At 43.9% G+C, this 19,836-nt stretch overlaps 2 long non-coding RNA genes across 2 annotated transcripts in view; both read left to right on the top strand.

The window, feature by feature from the left end:
• LOC134143537 (uncharacterized) overlaps positions 1-19,162 on the top strand; it is a 110,042-nt gene extending 90,880 nt beyond the window's left edge. The window contains exon 4 of the long non-coding RNA XR_009959133.1: positions 19,075-19,162. This is a non-coding gene — a long non-coding RNA (uncharacterized LOC134143537). The remainder of the gene's footprint in view (positions 1-19,074) is intronic.
• Positions 4,037-5,377, top strand: LOC134143130 (uncharacterized). Its single transcript, XR_009959041.1, has 3 exons — positions 4,037-4,079; positions 4,247-4,394; positions 5,192-5,377. It is a non-coding gene; the product is annotated as an uncharacterized LOC134143130 (long non-coding RNA).
• Positions 19,163-19,836: the final 674 nt, after the last annotated feature.

Below are 19,836 nucleotides of genomic sequence, written 5' to 3'. Positions count from 1 at the left end.
GAAAAAATGTTCCTTGTTGGCAGGGTTATCTCATCATCAACACATTGATTTGTTGGGTATGTGATGTTTTTCAATCTGAAATTGTTGACCACTGTCTTTCACTTCTTGCCACAGGTGAGAGAGTCTGTGCTGTTTGCATGGCTCCCCTCTGATTATTGCCTAGTTGCTCTACTATCTTACCTTGCAGTTTTAGAGATAGTTGGGAGTCCTGTTAAGACTGTCTAATTGGCTGCTGTCTGCCACACTTTTCTTTGAGGTATCTCATCTAATCAAGATGAGGCTCTGGACCTTGCAATGTGTGGAGAACCTGCATTCCTGCATGAGATCTGACTGTGTAAGCTCACCTTCTGAAGGACTTTTCCTCTGACTGTCAGTCTCATTCAACTTGGTGGCTCCCTGGGGCCAGGTAAAGGACAGCAAATGCAGACGTCTGAGCTATCACATCCACTGCTGATATATTCTGTATCTGCTTTCTTTAACCTGATGATCCAGACTATACTGCTAGAAGTTCCTACAATAGTTTGGTTCAAAACAAGAAATTACGAACTAACCCCTGAGTAAATCAAATTAGCAATAGGAGGATCCTTTCATTTACATAGTATGGAAAGCATTCTCCAGAGGGAAGTGTTGGAGGAATGAACAGAAAAGGAGCAGGAGAAGAGGAGAAGACTGGACAGGATCATGCATGCTGAGACAAGATGTCACAAGTGTCATAAATACAGAGGCCAAAGTGGAGGAGAGTGGAGAACTGGCCAAGAAAATGTCATCAGTGACCCTTGTGAACGTTGTTTTGTTGGAATGGGGAGGATGGAAAACAGCTTGGAGAGGATCCAAGATGCTGGAGACCGGGAATACACCTGCCTTGGTTATCTTATCCTTATCCACAGAAGAATCCAGTTCCTCGAGAAGCCTCCGAAATAGATAAAGTAGGTCACAGAAGACTGTCACCGTGAGCATTTTAGCAAAGATCTTTTTTTTCCCTTAAATTGCAGACAACTTTGAAACCTAACACAGGAGATAAGCCAGCTGTCTAAGGGGGTTTTCAGATTTTCAGTATCATTATTTGATTCTGTAAATGTACCTTGTAAAGATAAAGCAGCCCAAGCTTCAAAAACTGGGACTCCAGATTGAGGCAAAAATGGCAGAGGGACCTGACACACACTGTGGGAAGAACAAGATCAAAGGAAAAAGTGCACAAAATTGATGGCAACTGCAATATTCTCTGATAGCTTAGATGGGTAATGTGTATGCTTGAAAGGGTCATGAATTTCCTGACTTCCCAGGAGAGTATGAAGACAACATCACTCAAAGCTTGCTTTCTCCAGGATGCGTTTTCCTCCTCATTAGACTGATGGATTCTTTTCTGCTGTGTGTATTTTTCTTTCAACCAAATCAGCGAAAGTACTGACAATTGGCAGGGCAGCTCAGAACAGGAAGAGATCTTGTGCAAAATTCTTTCTTTACAGGTTGCTGGGACATACTGTAACAGAAGATTACAGACAAAATTGCCTTTTCTCTCAAGGGTAAAGTATTTCCACAGCTCACCCACTGTAGTGCATATATCGTGGCGAGTCCTGAAACCAACGTTTTTATAGTTCCCTCCAGAGAAACAATTAGTTTAAATATTGGCATAGCTACCATGCTAACCTTAACATGTTTGCTACTAATGAAAGAAGGGCTTGAATGAAAGCAATGAGTTGGATCATTTATCTCAGTGACTATATGATATAGCCTCCTATTTCTGGACAAAAGACCCAGATCTTCTGCAGGTAAATCCATATCTCCCCCTACAGACAATACAGCCCCTCAGTAGACTCTCATAAATTTCAGTGAAAATTGGACATAGTGGGATGTGTACCTGAAGTAATTCCTTAGGGCAATTCTTCCCTGAACGCATACCCAGCAGGAATATTTCTTTCATCAACCATAACTTGTCTTGGGATCTTGTTATTGATATATGGATTCATTGTTATTCCATACTCCTCTATTTTTCTTGGGCCTGAGCATTTACTCTCCTGTCATTTTGCAAGTGCAGACTTTGAATTTAGGATCGTTTTTTAGGGTATGTCAGCTGAACTTGAGTTCTGGCTCACACCCCAGTTCAGAGTTGACTACTGTGTGCATTGCTTACTTTTGTAGGGGAGCTTCTCAAATGGGGATGAAAGACAAGTTCAGGTTCTCTTGGAAGGGGTGGCAGACTTAAGTGTCTTTAGAGTATCCCAAGTTCTTGTTCTTTCAAATTGGACATGTGCAGCGTAGGCAGACAAGATGCCTCAACCCAGATCAGCAGATATCCTGAAACTGACTCTTTCTTAGTCTGAAATGGTTGATTTGAGCTTAAATTGGAGCAATGTGGACAGAAGGCATGCATGCTTCAGGTAGAGAAGGCTGCTCTCCAGCCCTGCTGTGTGACACAGCCTTCTCTACACAGTCAGCAATTAATGTGTTAACTGATACCGTGCAAAGCTTGCCCCTTCGGAGTTCATCCATTCTTTCCAGCGGATGTCTTCACAGAGTTATATCCCTCTGGGTGTAGAAACAAAGGTCATTTTGCTTTCATAGATCAGGACATATATTGTGCATAGCTTCATGGACAGATGATCACTTTGCAAACAACTGTGCTGGCTGAAAAGGTATCAGGTTTTTGGCTCTTCTGGAGTAAGAGATCATTTGAATTCCCTTCTGAGTATTTAAAATGGTTGGAGAAGGTGGTGTGATATAAACTTGCTAAGTGAGACTGTCACATGTAAATACAACAGATGCCTGACTCTTAAATTAATAAGGCTCCTTGGTTTGTGGGGTCTCTTTTACTGCTTCTCACTGTGGGCAAGCTGCTTACTGGCAGATATCCCTGAAATTCTCAGAAAGCTATCTATGAACAGGCCTATTTCTTGTGCCATCTCTCCTTTGGACATCAGTGAGGCAATCTGTAGGGAGAGCTTGTGGCTTATCAACAGGAATCAATATAGCAGATGTAAGATCTTTCTCCTGGCCTCACATGGAAGGCCTAACTAATGTTTGAAGTATTGTGTCATCATGGGCTTATCTAAAATAATTTGAAGTTGGCCTTGCTTCAGGCAACAGGTTGGACTAGATGACCTCCAGGGGTCTCTCCCAACCTACATTTTTTCTGTGATTCTAGGAGTGAATGGTAGTGAGTTCAGGACCTCTGCAGCACAGGCAGCTTCTATTTGTGCCTAATGTGAAAAAGCACATTGTGTGGATGCCCAAAAGCTCTTATAGACAAGCCCTGGCAAACTAACTGCAGTGATCTGAGCTTTTACTCTCCTCAGCTATCTGTCTGTGCCTCTGCCAGAGGGTATCATTCTCGTAGCAGCAGAAGGAAGGTGTGAACTGGAGCAGCTGTGTGTGCTCACATGCTTGTTCTTGCAAGCTGCATGTGATGGGTCAGTCATATTTAGACCATGGCAGCTGACAGATTGCTCAGATAATGGGAGTTGGAGCTCTAGCTTTTTGCAGCCCATCTTGGAAAATAAAGTCCAAGTGACTTGGGTTTGACTGGAGTGTGGGGAGGGGATTCTACAGTTTTCCATACCATCTGAATGTTAAAGAAAGTGTCATGTTGTCCAGAATCCAAATGCTTATGCTGTTCTCCCACCTCTGAATACTAGCTTTGAATTGACTTTGATTTTTATTGCATGTTTGTCTACAGCAGCTGTCAGAAGATTTAAATGCTAGAATTACTATTGTAATAAATATGTCCTTCCAAACCTTTGCTGTGGTTGTACCCATTGGGAGTTTATGTAACACATTGTGTGGTACAAAAAATATGCAGAGAACATTTTGCGTCCTGGAGATTTCAGCTTGGTTTGACAGCTCAGTGCTGACTCACTTCTGGACCTGGGTTTATGCCTTTGTGTTGCTCTGTAGTGAAGCAATGAGGATTGCTGCCTGGAAGTATAGCTATCGATGTTGTTACAAATGCATGTGAAACCACACTGTTACTCTCCTGGGTGACTTTTTTCCTTGGCAGTGTAAATGCCATCGCGTTCAGCAGGAGGCCAGCTTAGAGCTAAGGCTGCCTTCCTGTGCCAGAAGATGGGGGAGCAGGGAAGACGGTGAGTTGTTCTCACAGTGCCATAGTAAGATGCAGATTTCTTTTAGTGCTATTTTTATCCAACAATCTAATTTTATCTAGTTTCCTTACATAACTTTCAGCTGAGTTACAGCTGAATAAACTTTCAGGGAAGAGAAATTTCTTTAACAGAGCTCTAACTTTCTCCAGACCCCGACTCTCTAAAATCATCCACAAAAACCTTCCAGAGCATTTATGCAACATAGGACAATTTGTTCATCAAGGAATAGGTAAAAAGAGCTCTGAACTCCAAGCTCCACAACAGTTGAGTTTGCCCCTCATCCTGGAGGACACAAAAGTAAGTTATTTTGTCCTTGTTGTGTCTGGCAAGAAAATACAGCTTTGTGATGGAGATGGAGTAGATTCAGGATCTACTGTTCTATCTGTCTGTTCAGGCTGGAGGAGAGTGGATGGATGACCACAATGCGGGTGTTTTAAAAGCTGTTGGTGACATTTTGGGAAGCAGTGAGGAGGGGGTTGTCTCTTTATGCCCTGAGCAGCTTTCCACACTCAATTTGAATTTGCTGAGGGTGTAGGACTTTTCATTTCAGGGGGATTTCACCTTCAAAGAAGGTACGAGATGGCCCTGAACCAGGCCTAACAGAGATTAGCATATGAAGTGGAGACAGCTGAACTGAGCAGGACACTTCCTTGCGCTTCCTGCCAGGACTACCCCTGGCAGCACTTTTGGCCCAAATCTGCTCTGCCTACCCCCGTCTCCTTGAGTTCGGAGCGCATGAGCAATGAGTGGAGGTGGAACATAGAGATCAGTTCGATCTCTAGCGGTAGGAGAAAAGGGAGATTTAGCTCTAGTGCCTGCTCCAAGCAGATGGGCTGCCCCAGGCAGCTGCCTACTCTGCCTTTGCCTGGAGCAGACATTTGGTTTTGTGAGGGTTAGGGCGTAGCTGACGCTAACTGTATTCTGGCTGTTCTCTGTTGTTTGGGGGCCATGTGAGGCAGATCACGAGTTAGGAAAACGTTGAAGATTTTCTAATGCTCACTAGGGACCAGGTGGGTCCCTGGCTGCTTCAGAATATGGCCCGAGAAAGGCTACCTTTCCTTTTCCCAATTCTCTTTACATGTTTGCATCTGCAGGAAGAAAGTCACTAGAATCAGAGGCCAGATCTCTTCTCCAGCCCCTCCCTGTATCTACATGGAAAATGCTCACTGTGGCATCCGAGAAAAGCCAGTCTGCTGACCAGCCACGCCTGGGGGATGGGGAAAAACAAGAGTTTGAAGAAATGGAAATGAAAATAAATAAATGTAACTTTCAACAGGAAAAATGTCTGAAAAGGCCATGCATCTCCACCCCAACTCTGCTTTCATTGCAAAATGGAAGAGAAGCTGTCCTGGGAGGAGACATTTGCAAGAAATTGTTTGTTGGGCAAACTTTTTTTTCCTTTTTGCGATTTAATAGAAATTCAGTGTTCTGACAATACCTAAGTCTTCTGGCTCCATAAACATGGAAGTGTTGTGAGGCTGCTGAAATTGAATTTCAAACACTTTTTGTATCCTCCACTCATTTCTTGCCACCAACATGCAGAATAAGAGTGTAGGGCTGCCATACACACAGGTCTTGTTGAGCCAGCCTGTACTACCTCAGTATGTTTTTACGTGTAAGCTGATGTGCTTGCAGGCCCATGGAACAGTTACAAGAGTGAGTCTTGCCTTGGGGCACCAGGACGGGCAAAGGGAGGTTAATTCCCAGTCACTCCTGATATTTATCTGTCCTTGAATCTGCCTGTCCTTAAGGACACCTGCCAGTCTCCACTGAGGGAGATTTTATAATCTCATCTCATTCCATGGCTTCATTATCTTAATGGCTAGTAATAATTTTGTAATATCTAGTCTGAATCTTTATGCATTGTTTCTTCTCCTATCCATCATGGTTACTAACCACTTGAAGCCTGTTGCCATGTTTCCTCCTCAGGCTTTTCTCCTGGAGTCTAAACAGTCTTTCATTTTTTTTCTTCATGTTTTATAGACCTCAGTTCAATTTCTTACACAGAAGGAGGTACCTCCTGCCATGAATATTCTCACTCCCTGTATTAACCACCAGAAATATTTTCTGTGAGGTGACAGCTATATCATAGAACAATATTAGGCTTTAGCATGTTTAAAATTGAGAAAAAATATTAACAAAAATATAAAGCAAAACTGCAAGACTCATGAATGAGAATTTTTCTAGCTGTCTGTCTTTCTCCAAAACAGAGGCAGCAGTTGAATGATAGTTCAGAGGCTCTCTTATGCTAAAAGCATATATTTGGCTGACATACTCCCAAAACTAATGACCAGATGCAAAGAATAGTGAAGTCAGTGGGAGGCTTTCCTTTACTTTCTTTAGACTTTGGATGACTCCTAACTATATAGGCAAAATAATAGGCAAGAATAATCAACATTTGCCCCTTCTTGGAAAAACATCATCCCAAAGGGGCTGTGATCACATATTTGTTACTGCATCTGACTCTGACACCCTGTAAGGAAAGCCCAGCTCATCAGAACACAATACAGCAGCGTCTGAGATCTTGGACGTGGAGTTGTTTATTGCACAATGACACACTGCAGCACATCACTTTTACTAACGATAAGGAAAGGTTTATGCAAGTACCCGTCTGCACTTGATTGGGTACAAAGTGGGTTAATAATGTCATGCTCCTGATTAGCCATAAATTTTTCTGAGGCACTAGCTAAATAGGAGAGCCCGTGGTGACTTATTTCTCCTGCACAGCTTGTATTGTTTCCACTGCTCTAAACCTGGTACTCAGTAATGAAATATAACCCTGTAGAATTGTAGGCCCTTTTTCTTCCACTCTGTTTCTACTACACAATTTCTTCATGTTGATGGTGCTTGGTCTCTGCCAAGAATTATTATTTTTTAGTTCCTGTTAAAGTTTTCCTGTAATCTGGTCATATGATGTGCACGATACAGGTCGTCATCCAGTACCCCTTTAGAGCGTGACTTAGAACGATAGGCGCTGATGGAAGCAAACTTGTGCTAACGTAGAGCTGGAAGTGCTGGGGACTGTACTGCAAAGACACCTCCATTTACCGCATACAAACTGGCCTGCCTGTGGACAGTCTAGCCATCCATAGCCTAATGCTGCGCCTGAGCAAGCAGTCCCTTCCTTGATCCACCCTGCACAGGATTAACGTGATGACATTCCGACTGGATGAGGCTGTGAAGCTGTGCTTGGGCACTGGGTTCCCGTTTGCAAAGCCCCAGGCCTTCGGTATTCTGGCATGACCTGCAGCGTCTCTGGCTATTGAATTAGACTAGCCGTAGGTTGGACTTCCACAGTAAACAAAAGCATCAGTTGTTTCTCTTGCTGAGGCTGTGCTGAGTTTTTCAGTGGGTGTAATGGAGACTTCGACTGCTCTTGTGCTGTATAATCCAAAGAGGATTTTCTGTTTAATAGATCTCTCTGAAGAACATCAGTGGTTTTCTCAGGGCCAGAGGTAACAAAGTCTTTCTTCTGTTGTAAGAGCCTTCTAAAATTAGAAGCTGGACACTGTTATTAGGTCTTGTCCTAAGAATGTAATGGCAAAATACATATAGTCATTCCCTGATGTGTCTTCTACTACTTCAATATTCACCAGTTTTCCAGCAATGAAAATTCCTTACTGAGGAATGTTCAGATTTTGCCTGCTCCCTTCCCAGGTGTGCAGCCCTATGGTGAGGTGTTCAGTGCCCCATCTTCACCTAGAGACCTGGACTCCTTGGACTAAAATGGGGGCATTTATGCAGGCCACAGGCATAGGTCTATCAGGGAGTCTGTGAAGCTCTTGGGTACTCCCTGTACCCCAAGGATATCTAATGGTGCCTCCAAGGGCACATTTATCATGTAGGTCCCACACATACACCTGTCTGGCTTGGGACTGCCAAGGTACCAAGTACTTCTATCTTCATGTCTAATTAGATAAATTGAATGTTCTGCAGATACTGATATATGTGGATTTCAGCTGCAGGTACTATGGAAGTCAGCTATCCTCATTTCCAAGTAATTTAAATTCTCCCAGTCTCCAAGTCTCCTGTTACCCCCCAAATTTAGTAGTATGCCTAAAAAGTATCCAGACCTTAAGACAGATGTAGATGGGGAACAAATAGCAGTGCTGGCCCAAAGTACAATTTCTCCCTATAGAGTATGTCTAATTACCCTGTCCGAGGGTAATGGCGAGTCTGACCTAACAATAATATTACCTGGGTCTAAGCTTTTTCCAGAGTTTTCTTAAGACCCCAAATACAATTCCTGCACAGTGAAAGGACGAAGTAATGATTTCTGTCTGAACGTGCTATACCATTTATTGAAGCTTGTCTAATACAGTTACCTCTGATTGTAACTTTGATCTTTGGTGTCTGGGGAACAGAGTCCCCAGGAGAGTGAAAGTTTTCGTTTGGTTGAGAAATGCAGCATGAGCAGAATCTGCCACCATCCAGGAGGGGAAATTGAGGCACTGGGATACTGAATATCGCTGGCAGTGTATGGAAGCAAGGGGTGAGCACACACACTGCATATCAGCACTTTTATCCCTGTAGAAAGCTCAGGAGGGAGTCAGTGGCATGTGCAGCCTTTCCTGCATTTGAAGGAAAACGTAGAGCTCCTCTGTATGAATTAGGGCAGTCACAGTGAAACTATCAGCTAAATCTGAGAGTGAACTCAGAATCACAGAGAGTCCCCCCACAGCTCCCGTTTAGCAGTGTTGTATATTATTTTAAAGGAGCCTTATGCAAGAATTATGTTGTATTCTGAAAGGGGAGATTGTTTTACTTAATTGATGTGGGAAGGTCCTCAAATTACAGCCCTTCCTGCTTATATTATTACATACTAGGGTTCATCCTGCTGCAGTTACCCTGTGCTGTATGGGAAGCAGGATCTATGGCAGATAAACCCACAGCCTGTCTGTTTTTGCAACAGAAGTCTCTTGCCAGAGAGCCTGAGCTATTTCAGACTCGTCATTACAGCTGAATGCAATTAATAGCTACTGGATCATACTCTGGAAAAAGCATGTGGGAGACAGGTCAGTGTGTCCTGGAGTGCAGCTCCAAAACAGGTACAGCATTGAATGGAGGTTGTGGACAGAAGGGATGGCTTAGAACTGGCATTGGGCAAAATATTTCCATCTACATTCTTCCTAGAAGTTTGGATTTTGAATTATTTTTCCTTCACAAAATGATCTACTTTCCTGGGAAATGGAAGAGAAGGAGGTAAATTTTATCCAGCAAATGGAATGACTCCAACCAAAACTATGACTCTGTTCTTGACCAAAATGAAATATTTGTGTCCTTAAATTCCCCTGCATGGGACTTATAGTCCTAACTCCACATCTCCTTCTTCCTGCTGGTGGCCAGGCTGCCCGGGTGAACTCCCATCCATTTGTATCACTGGCACATCACCCCTTTCACTGGGAGGGGAGACCACAGCACGTCATGGGAAATGTAGTCCACCAGACTCCTCATCTATTGAGAAAACAAGGATGTGAAGCACACATTCACGGTTCCTGTGACTCATGAAAGGCACTTCAAATTTGAAATACAAATATTCTTATTTTGCCACAAAAATGTTATTTTTAGAGGGAGATGAAGGAGGTTCTGATCCACTTTCTGACCAGCTATACTTGGACTTTCAGCAAGGGATGGCAAGGGATATCACATAGGAATAGTGTCTCAGCTTTCTTGTTGTCCAAGAAATGTCAGATCAAAATGATTCATAAGGATCCTGGCTGAGAGCAGTCTTGAGAAAATATTTAACAGAGATTGAAGTTGGAGCTTTATAAATCTCCAGGGACTGTCTCCCACTAATGGAGAGCAGAGAGAGCGCCTGGTGGTCCTTGGGTGAGGAGCAGAGGAGGTGGGTGCTTCAAGTCTCATTTGGTTGGTGACATCCTTCTGTGTGAATAGGCTTTTGCATAGCAGCTCTGACAAAGGCCACAAGCTGCTTTGCAGCACAGATAAAAATGTTAGGCTGTGGTATGGAAATTTAAACATAGTAAAGCAGAGTCAAGCTTTGTGAAGCAGCCAACTCAAGTCAAAGATGCAACTCTTAGGCCAGTTGTGGCCTCTGCCTGGTTTTAGATCCTGATAAATGGCGTATGCCTGATGCCTGGACACCCTGTGGCTTTGGCTGCAGAGTCATTTCTTTGCTGGGCATATAGCATTTCTCAGGCTGCACTCTGGACAGACTATGCTATATTTAAATATATTTTGCTGGTGTGGGACTAAAGGGCTTCCAGAGTTGTAACTTCCGAAGGGCTGTTCTGTAGATTCCTTCCTCCTCTTTTTTTGTTTTTTTCTTTTCTCTCTCTCTCTTTTTCTTTTTCTTTAAAGGAAGCTCTCAATCTTCTTAGGAAATAATCCTTTGTTTATTTCATGAAAAGGCCTGCGCTGTCCTGGCCAAAAGCGTGGAAAAGCCAATAGGAAGAAATGCCACTTCTGCGTTTTGATATAACCAAGCATGTCTTAAATAAACACTTGTTTGTTTATTTTTCTACCTTTCTGTTGAATTGCATCGTGGCCAACAGAGAAGGTAAAAGTGTGCAGTTCAAAGAAGGCAGCTGTAAATGTAGGCTGACATCCTGTCATAAATATAGAACTGGCCTCGTTACAATGCCCGGCTCAGAAACAATGGAGGTGGAGCTGGGAGAAAGAAATTCGTGAATTAACCCAGCTGAGGCAAATGGTTAACAACTGATGGAGGAAAATAGCAGTGGGCAAGATGGTCGGCTCTCAGGGGTGCTCCCAAGCTGGCCTTTGCCCCCTGCCCAGATCTGTGTGTCCCTTCCTTGCTCACATGCCACCCTAGGAGGCATCAGGGTCTCGGGAAATCCTCCTTTGCCAATAAGCAAGGGAGATCCCCCCCCTCCCTCCCCCAGGCTGGGGCAGAGCAGTAGCTTTCATCTGCCTTTGCCTCTGACCTGCCTTGCCAGCAAGACGCTCCAGGCTAGCCCTGGAGTGAAGGCAAGCTTCTGCCCTGGTCTGTGCTAACATGACTGCAATGTTTGGGATTAGCACTGGTGGGGACCTCAACCAGGAAAGCTGCAGCCAGACTGAATCCTTGCCCTGGACATTGTAGATCCCTGTGTGCTGGGCAATACCCCATCCTCCATCTGTTCCATTGGAATGGGTAGTGGAGACCCATCTCCACAAGCAAGATGAGAACTTCAGGCATTTCCAAGACAGAAGTGAGAAGGTTCACCTCAGTCAGGCTTCGCCATGGGGTCCTGGATTGTTTAGGAACTTTACTGATGCTTTTTATGATACCTGAGAAAACTTGTTATGACATCTTAGAAATCAAACTGTGACTTTCAGTTGTCCTTGGCTGTGGGTAGGACCCCATCTGGGAGAAGTCACCAGCTCCTGTCCCCACTAAGAAGGAGTAAACTAGGCGAAGAGAGGAATCATATGCATCTGCAGCTGGGCTTCATGTTCATAAAGTGTTTGTTGGGAGGGAAGTTTCAGTCCCAGTTTGTGAAGGGATAAACACATGCACAGTGACTTGTTCATGGCCCGTTGGGAACTGGTGGCTAAAATGAGGGTACTCCCATATGTCAAGGGAAAATCAGCTTGGTGAATCCCTTTTACAAATTGGATTCACAGTTTTAAAAACTCCGCAGAGAGAAACCTCACTTAGCTTAGCTTCATACTTGTTTTCCTTTGATTAACTAGAGCTTTTTTATGACTATCATGTGGAAAATGATGGTTTAGACTGCGACTGCAGTACTCATTTTACTTGTGTTCTAAGCTACCTTTAGCTTCTGCCCTGAGCTGACAGACCAGAATCTGAAATGATAGCAGGTGATTGTCACTAGTTTATCTTATCTACCACAGAGAGTGTGGCATCCAAGAGTTGAAGCACTGGGTTTTCTTTTCTTTCTTTCTTTCTTTCTTTCTTTCTTTTTTTTTTTTTTTCTTCTGTACAGTGCAGGGTGTGCCCCATCTGACCTAAATATTTGTGAAGTTACATCCTTGGGACAGGCTGACAAAAGGTTATAAACTCATTTGTTTTCATCTTTTCCTAAGTCAGGCAGGCTGCAGTGAAGCATGACATCTGCCTCATATGGGGTCCTTCACACCTTCCTCTGACGCATCTGGTGCTGGCCACCATCTGAGACAGGATATTAGGTTAGGCAGGCCATGGATCTAGTCCACACTAGCAATTCCTACTTCCTTACCCAGGGAGGTACTTCCTTACCCGAGGAGGTTATGGCTGGTGCCACTTTATCATCTTCTATAAGCATAGAGAACAGGGATTCTGGAGGTACCATTTGGGTTAAAAAGCAAATAGCATCACAGGAGATCAGATGTCAAGTCTGCCTTAGAGAGGCTGCTTACGCTCAGGAGTTTGATCCTTAGTTTAGGGAACAGAGTGAAGCAGCCCAAGTCCATAGTGACTGGGATCTTCTGCTGAAGTCAGTGCCTTTAGGCTGCTTTGTACTTGAACCTGTAGCTCTACTCTGCTGATCTTTGGAAGAGTATGAGAAAGTAATATTGAAGGTTAGTGGAAGGAGACTAGGCAGCTTAATTCCAGGGGTGAAGTGTGTGGACAAAATAGCACCACTTTATGCTGTATCTCCAGAATTGTTTAACACCGTATGCATTTGATTGTGGCTGCAGAGCTGTTATTTCTTTCAGGAGCAGAAAGGAGTGAGGTGCGTTCTCAGTATTTAAGTGTAAGAGAGAAAGGAAGGGATTTCTCCATTCCAGTCTGAGCTTTACATTGGACAAATTCCCCAGGCACTTCAAGAGCTTTCCCTAATGTTGGTGCCAGCTCTGCCCACATCTGGGCTCTCCTGGGTGTGAGATTGATCCTGCCTGTGCTAAAACCTTTGTGTGTGGTGCAACCCCAGGTGCTGCCTGAAGAGCATTGCTATGCCATGAGCCAGTGCTATATTACAGAGCTCCAGCAGAAAACTGCGAGCGTCTTGCCCTTTGCAGGATTTTTTTGTCTCTAGGCTGCAGCATTTATGTGCTCTGCTATATTTGTGCACCACTCCCTAAGCATACTTAGCGAGCTCATTCATGCCGTCTTAGCAAGCAATCTCAGTTCCCCAAAAGCTGAACAAATCTGCAACTAACAGTATCAGAGCGAGCATGCAGCTTCCATTAAACGTCCTGGGTATGCTTGATGTTGGAGTGCCTGCTCCCAGACAGCATGTTCCCCTGATTTGTATGATGTCTGTGTGTGGAAGCTTGGGATGAGTTAAGAGACAGGATGTTGGGATGGAGGTCTACAGACCTCTCAGCTGGTGGGTGGAAGGGAGAGATCCCAAAGTATTCTTGGGAGTAACACATGAATTATTGCAGGATGGAGTCAGTACAGCCCAAAAATGGAAACTTTATGCGGGGTACGAGGCTGGTACTGCCTGTGCTAAAGCTGGTGATTTGCAATGTGTAACTAGCAATGTTATGAGGCTAATCCTACTGTTTGCGTATGCTCTGTTATCAGAGCCTCTCAAATGTTTTCCATCAAATATTCCTTAACCCTTTGCAGATACAGACAAATCCTGTGGTGGAACGAAGAGTCACATCAGAAACTAGTGAGGTCTTCCTTCTCTTCCTTGAGAGGCTCTTGGCAAGGCACCCACAAAATAAATGGGAATTATTCAAAAAGAAACAACGATCGTCACTCCCTTCCTCCTACTCAAAGGGGTATTTAAATGAGCCAAGGACCAAGATGTCTGTGGAACGAAGTGATTTGAAAAAGTCTGTGTGAAAGACTTAGATTGCAAAATCAGAGGTGAGGTTAGGATCAAAGGTGACTTTGGTTTAGAAAATTGACCAAGTGATTCACTGGCATACGTGCCATTTGAAAGAGTGAGCAGGCCTTTTGCAGTGGATTAACCAAAGACATTCAGGTGCCTGCGTATTTTCGTGGTCTTAAGCAGGTCAAAGAGAGTCAAGTGCCTGACTGGTGTGAGGGCCTTTCCTTATCTGGCCCACAAAGACTCACTCAAAACCAGTGTGATCTAAGGTCTCTGGGCCCTTGTCCCAGTGTTTGACCACTTTGAGGGTGACGCTTTTTTTCCTGGTATCTACTCTGAATTTCCCTTGCTGCAACTTGTCCTTTTGCTGTGCACTTCTGAGAGACTGGGCTCCATTTCCCCTGGCACCATCCGTTCTGTAATGGAAGCGTGGGTGCAGTTCCCCCATCGCTCTCTCTTTCCAGGCTGAACAAATCTATCCTCTCTGCCCCTCCTTGCATGACGTGTGCTCAGGCCCCCCAACAATCTTGGTGGACACAGCTGGGCTCCCTCCCCTTAGTCAGCGCCTTGTCCTGGGGAGCCCAACCTGGACGTGGTGTCTAGATTTGGGTTCACAAGTGCTGAGTACAGGGAAAGAACAAGTCTCTTCGACCTATTGGCTATGCTCTTGCTGTTGCAGCCCGGTATGGAGCTGGCCTTTTCCTTGGAAGTGCATACTGCTAAGATGCAGCTTGCTGCTGTGTAATAAATATCCTTCTCTCTCACTGGCAGGAAAATCTACAAAATGTCCCTGTCTGACCTCTCATGAAACTATATAGGCAGTGAGGCCAGATAAGGGCCAGATAAGGACTTGAGCAATTTTTATAGCTTTTATTTTCTTGATAGTCCCATCTTACATCCAGTTTTTGATTGGCGTTCATCAAAACCTTGCTTTTAGTGTTTATAAGCTCGCAGCAAAAGCAGAAATGTGTCTGTACAGTTAAATCATTTCGCCACGATCTTCTGAACACTGGTTCAGATCTCTTGGCAATACAAAACTGCAGGAGAGGTTTCAAGAGAAACCACATCCTTCAGATCCAGTCTTATTTCACTGATCTCAGAAAACAGACTGTTCCTGGCTGCTTTGATTCTGATTGTTCACTGTAGTTGCAAATTCGTAAATAGGAATGCAGCTATAGCAAGAACTGAATAGGCTAGAAAAAGTCCTGTATAAGAATTTTCCACGCCAAAGAACCTGACTATTAATTGCTTGAAAAATACACTATCTGCTTTGACTAGAGGGGGAAAAAAAGGAAAGCTGATTGCTAGGAAGAAAAGGTGTCAATGGGGAGTGCCAGAGCACTGTAGCTATGTCCTGAATTAACAGCGAGATCTTCAGCTGCTGAGCACAGTGTGACTACTGGCTCGTGGCAAATGATGTCCTGGGGTCCCATCAGACGCTGGGCAGCCTAGCTCTCCAGTGAAGGGCAGAAGCATAGCCAGCTATTTGCTCTCTGCTTAAAAAGGTCCATTTTAAGGTTATCCCAAGGCAGTTCTTGTCTTTTCTTCTGCTTCTGCCTAGCTAGCTGCTTTGCGGTAGCTCTGGGCCTGGTGAAGACAAGAGTCTCCGTGTGCTCTTTGGCCACAGCCCCGTGTGCGCTACCGGCCATGCTGTGCCATCACCTCTGGCAGCACCCCACCTGAGTGTCTCACCACCCATCCCTACTGACACCACCAGCCCATGGTCCCATCAGGGCTGTGCTGTGACCTCAGATCACCTATGCCAGCAGGAGGGTGAAGTGATGTGTATGAACTGAGGTCACCAGGTGGCTTTCAGCCTGAGCCCTGAACTTTTGCACCATGCTAAGGGGAAGGTGGATAATTTGGGGGTTGCGAGAAGCCTGAGAATATAGCAGCATTCCTGTATCCAGACTAGGTGGGGCAGCGACAAGGGGATATTAGCTCTCCCTAGCAGTCAGTGTCTGAAACTTCCTTGTATTGTTTGTCCAATGCTAGGAGTTTCCCCCCCCCACTAAAAATAGCTTTTTGTTTGTAAGTTTGCTTTGCATTCAAGCTTCCTCTCTCAGTTTTCTCAAGAGGCTCCTTGATATCTTTAAATTTACTTTATCCACAGGAACAAAAGGCTGCAGAATTCTCACTGCATGAAGATGGGGAGGTTTCCCCTCCGAAGGAGGGGGAGGGTAGTCCTTAGTATCTATTTGTGTTTAGTGCAGGTTTGACTGGTGAGAGCAAACATCGTGTTCAGCCTTTGTTCCGTTTACCCAGTAAGAGCAGAAAGGGAATGCAGTGTCCTCCTGGGATCACAGGGAATAGTTGGCAGTGATACCATACAGCTAAAAAATGTTCTTAAAAATAATCGAGCAACCACCAAGCAATAGCAATCACCGTGCCTCTTAGCTCTAGCCTTTGGCAGCTGTTATCTGCACCAGATGTTGTCTTAAGTAAAAGGAAGATGCTGTGCTCTGAGGCAGAGGGATATATATTTTTTTCTGACATTATTGTTCAAATGTTTTTTTTAATAATGCCTTGTAGAATGTTAATAAATAGCTGTTTATTTTGACAGCGGTGTCAAGAGCATGCTAATGTGTTATTGTTTGTACTGTGGACGCTTAAGACATATAAAGGGAGTTTGTGTTCCTAGTTCCAGGGAAGCAGGAGGATTTTGCTAACGGTGGATCCAGTCCAGAGAATGTGCATTACATATGGGTGTTTATATCTTGGTCTGTCTGTAAGAGTTCATTTGATTGATGAAAGATTGTTTGCTAGCACTCTAGGAGCTGGCAGGATGGTATTTGTATCATTGTCAACTCTGATAAAAGTTTCAGATGTTACAAAAGCTCTCAGCTTAGATCAGAAAAAAACAATTAATTAAATTAAATTTCTTCTAAATATGTTTACATTCAAAAGTAATCTGCCTTGTAGGCCTTTGATTCTGAACTGGCCTACTTTGTTTCTATTGCAGTGACTTCAGTCTGAAGTGAGGCAATTAGGTCCTAGGTAGCAGTCTAGCCATGACAACGTGGAGCTTAGCATGCCATGAAAGTCCATCCAATCCATTGCATAAGGTAGCACACGCAGTGGCTGCTGCTTGTATGCAGCAGTGTAGAAACTTTGTGCAGGTAGATCCTAAAATTCTCCTCAGGTCCTGGCTGTAAGTGTAAAATCACAGGGCTAGAAAGCCCCTCCTAAAATGTCATCCCCTCCTTCTTATAGCTGTAGAGCTAGATCAGCTCTCCCCACATCAGTCCTGATTCACAGCTGGAGAGGAGTCCGCCGCTGCCTGTCTGGTTGTCACAATATTTTCCTACCCTCACTGGGTAGGAAGTTTTCTCTAAGGCATAATCAGAGCCTTTCTGGCTTCAATTTGCTTATCTAAGATGTGGTGGACGTGATGATACTGCATATGTGTGAAGCGCTGCATACTGGTCTTCTGGACGTGTTAGACCTCTTCTGAGTGCCTTTAGCTCGCGAGCAGTGCAGGGCAGCCACTTCTGGGATGCAACACCTCTCTGTTAGTATATATAACATCATGCATGGGAAGGGAAATTAGTCAGATTTGTGAAACAGAGCCCTTTATTCTTGGAAAAAAAATTAATGAAGATATGTGAATACCAGTTTCTTGTTAAAGGAATATATTCTCCAATTGACACTCCTACTAGAGCAAGTGCAGTTGTATGGTTGAATCATTTTCACGAGTCTGAGGATATGCCTCGAAGTTACCATGCATTATAGCTATAGGAAAGGCTGCATTTCTTTGCCTTTGTAACATATTGTGCATTGAAATAATACTTCCTCTGGAACAGTCAGGGCACTGAGTCATGCAGCCCGTCTTATCAACAGGTAGGTATATTACATATGAAATGTTAGCGCTCATATGTGTGAGAAAGTTTCTTAAGACAGCGTCTGAATTTATGTAGTGTTAGTAAGAGTTGGATAGATTTTCCACTAGTAACAACTATAATAAAATCAGATTACAACTGAAACTAAATGCTAAACTGAATCATAAAAATAAAATAAAATGAAGTGCTGGTGGACTCCCATCTAAATCAGATTCAATTAAAGAAACTGTTGAGGCCAAAATTACGCTTGAAGCAATTGTGGAGGACAGGCCCGTAATGTCATCTCTGAGTCACCATTCAGATGAATTACTGGCCCTTGGAGGGAACGAATTCTCCTTGAATTCACACAAAGGAATTGCTTTTCTCTGAATTCTTCGCCCCTCCTGCATGCGCAGTCTCACTGTGCCCGTGGTTATTTTGGGCTGTTTGGGGCCAGTGCGAGGCAGCCGACGGGGAGGGTGTAGGTCCCAGCACCAGTGGCCAGATCGCTGGAGTCTTTCTAGCGCTGGGAGGGCCTAGGTGCTCGGCGCGCCTCCAGGACGGGGAGGGAATACAGCATGTTTTTGCCCCAGAGAATCACAGAAGAAAGGATGCTGTTGAGGGCAAGTGACTTTCAACCTGTCCAGCAGATGAGGCTTAGGCATGGGGCATCTTTGCACAGGCTGCTCTTCCTGCTGAACGCGTATTCACCCCAGCTCCAAAGTCACTATCTGTGCAACCTTCACTCAGTGCTTTCTTCTCTCTTTTTTTTGAGTAAGACCTGAATTTTCTTACTCAGGACTCTGGGTTGCCCAGCGTGTCCCTGTGCTCTGAGAGTTACACTATGCACTCTTCTTTTGATCTTGAATTTGTTTTTTAATCTCCCTGAGCCTTGGCATTCGCATCTCTATGACAGACGCCTTACTTGTGGCCTGTGTTTTACATGCGCTCTTCTGAAGTCTAGACCCTAACTGTGCCTTGAAGTGAACGATCTCTGGCTTCCACAGGAGTAGAGCCTTACTGAAGTAATGTTTTAAAATACTAATTTTGATTCAAATGGGACTTGGCCAAAACTTTTTTTTAGGTGGTGTAATTTGACATTTCCTTGCAGTTATAATTTATCTTTATAAAATACCTGGTGAGGAATTTTCTAACTAGATTTTTCTAATCAGAAAATGGTGATCTAGGATAACCTGCTTCTGTCTGTGTGCACAAGGGTCAACTCTGGTAAATCTCCAATCCAGAAAATGTTTCCAAATGGTTTCAGAAATGGAAAACATGAGGTCTGTATATACATACATACATATATATATATATATATATATATATAATTTTTTTATGTTGCTTCACTGTTGTCTTTAGCATTAAAAACAGAATGAATATTTCAGTTGACTCGTGTCATTTCCCTGCCTGACATGATCCTTTACAAGGATTTTGAAACTCTGTTTTTCTCTTCTGTTTCAGGGTAGCAGAGCACTCCCCAGACTTGTCTCATGTGAGCACAAAGTTGTACTGAAGTTTTGCAACAATTCAACTTGAGTCCCAGTTTGGTGGGGTAAGTCTCTCATTTTAGAAATAAATCATCCAGCTGCTTTGCCATTTGCCATAACCTTTTCCCTTGTATTTCTAGCTGTGAGAGGCATAGTAGTTCTGCACCATTTCAGTCATTTTTTATCCTTGGAATACAGCATTCACCCCTCTCTCCAGTGGAAAATAATTCCTTTTCCTTTTAATCAGATTCTTTGTCATGAAACCTAAAACTGATTTTGATGAAACTAATCTGGGGGGGGGGGGAGCTATGGGGGAAAATGCAGGAAAAATTAAAAGGGCTGAAAGGTGAAGTTCTGTGGTGTCCTGGCTCTACCTGTCCTGGGAAGTCTTCAACAACTGCTCAGTGACCCAAGAATGAATGCTGATATGTAGAAAATAGCAGTACACTTACAAACAGAAGCTGTTTGAGGGCAGGGGTAGAAGGGAAAGGAAAGGAAGATGGACATGAAACCACCCATGAAAAAGACTCTGCTTATCTAGATACAGTTGAATTTAGCTAGCCATCTCCGTGGCGGTAGCTTTTTCCAGAGAGCCACAACTTCTCTCTGTGTAACCTGAGCAACAGATGCCAATTGAAGTGATTATTTCCTCTGGAGGAAATCATTTACTCTCTGCAAAGGCTGGGGTATGTTCTTCCCTGCGCTGTATGCCAGCACATGCTAGCAGTTAAAGCAG

The sequence above is a fragment of the Rhea pennata genome, chromosome 8 (assembly GCF_028389875.1).
Source record: "Rhea pennata isolate bPtePen1 chromosome 8, bPtePen1.pri, whole genome shotgun sequence".
NCBI classification, from domain to species: domain Eukaryota; kingdom Metazoa; phylum Chordata; class Aves; order Rheiformes; family Rheidae; genus Rhea; species Rhea pennata.
Note: the sequence above shows the minus strand (reverse complement) of the source record. Positions and strands in the feature narration are given on the sequence as shown.